At 38.3% G+C, this 1,633-nt stretch overlaps 1 long non-coding RNA gene across 1 annotated transcript; it reads left to right on the top strand.

The window, feature by feature from the left end:
• The first annotated feature begins 353 nt into the window (after positions 1-353).
• On the top strand, positions 354-1,193 carry LOC145043503 (uncharacterized). Its single transcript, XR_013681043.1, has 2 exons — positions 354-410; positions 1,018-1,193. It is a non-coding gene; the product is annotated as an uncharacterized LOC145043503 (long non-coding RNA).
• The last annotated feature ends 440 nt before the right edge of the window (positions 1,194-1,633 follow it).

Below are 1,633 nucleotides of genomic sequence, written 5' to 3'. Positions count from 1 at the left end.
CGAAATCCCCCGAAAAGCCTAGGGAACCTCCCTAGCACGAGGCGGAAGCCCCGGAGTGCTCGAAGGCTCCGAGAAGAAGAGCTTTTTGGCTCGGGAACGCTGCTCCAAGCAAAGCCCGATTTTCTATAAAACCCGCTGTAAGTGAGCTACGCCTACGCTATTTTTAATATAACTTTTATTTAATTATAGTAACGTTATTAGGAACTTATAATAAATACTTGGGCTATTATTATGGGTTATATAAGTATTTTTTTGACGCTTATATAATAATAATAATAATAGCTAGACTATTAATTAGTCTCGACGAATAATGAACTAAACTCTAGTGGTAATAATACTAGGTTTCGTCGAAGAAAAATTCTTTTTAAGAAGCGAAGCGCTGTCTGAGTTCGGAATCACCACCTTTTCAGGTGAGTGCATAGTTACCTTCAACTTACACATAGATATGAAGTATTTTATATAAATTACGTGTTATGTGTGCATATTATCTGAATACTTGCTATCTATGCTAGATGAACGTTGTTATACATGTTTTCAATGATTTAAACTGTATATGTATTTTATATCTACGAAAATGTTGGGGTAAAACATGGGTAGATGTAATAGGTGATGTGTGATAAAATGATGAGAGGCCTCGATGTTGTTGTTGTTGATCCAGTCATCTAGCGGAGTATAGATGACGACCACGGACTCTTCTAGACAGTCCAGTGGAACACTAGCAGGTTCGCAACCTGTAGGTGTTGTGAGCGATGTGTTCACCGGTGTACTCCATCCCCCACATGGTTGCCTATTAGGACATTTATTGCTGAGGAATCCCCTTAGCAGTAGTGTCCATCCCGATGATGATCCTTAGGCTAGGTCCCTTATGATAGGTGTTTAGGGACGTAAAGTGAGGATAACGGGAACGGGTAATCGGGTTATTGTTGATTGATGAAATTAATAAACTTATTGTGGGTTGAAAACCCTATGTGCTCACCAGGCTCCCAAGCCTGACCCACTCAGTTTTATGCATTACAGGTAGTGGCGCATGAGCATAGGTGTGATGTTTTGGACGAGGGATTACGGATATAGGCCTGTAGATATGAAATAATGTAGTAAGGCTTATATTGTACTGTTTATACTTTTGATCTGTACGAACATGACATCCCGAGTCTTTTAATGAAATACATTTCTATGGAAATGCTTTTGATAAATCTTTATCATATTATTGTTTTGGGACAAATTCCGCAACCCTTTTATTAAAAGATAACTCTGATTTTGAAATAAAGTATAAACAAAACCGGTCTTTTCTGGCCGTGATTTTGGGGATGTCACACTACATACCAGTACCAACGTGAATCTAAGTCCTTTCACTGATCACATGGTCAAAGGCATTTCTTTGCTATTAAAATAGCGAATAAAAATAACCTGGGAAAATGACCCGAAATAATAACACTGAAAAGCACATAGCACATATAACACATAACATACAATTGTTCCTATATATTAAACTCAGCATGAAATAACCGAGGACTAAAATAGTAAGTTGGGCAGCACTTCGACTCTAAATATCACTTTCTTCGTTGAAAACCGGGCTCTGCGAAGGTAGACCTTCAAAACTGAAAAGATAAATTTTTTGGGCTTCTCGGGAGTC

This window comes from Lactuca saligna, chromosome 4 (assembly GCF_052625555.1).
Source record: "Lactuca saligna cultivar CGN05327 chromosome 4, ASM5262555v1, whole genome shotgun sequence".
Taxonomy (NCBI): domain Eukaryota; kingdom Viridiplantae; phylum Streptophyta; class Magnoliopsida; order Asterales; family Asteraceae; genus Lactuca; species Lactuca saligna.
This window is presented reverse-complemented; position numbering and strand designations above follow the sequence as displayed.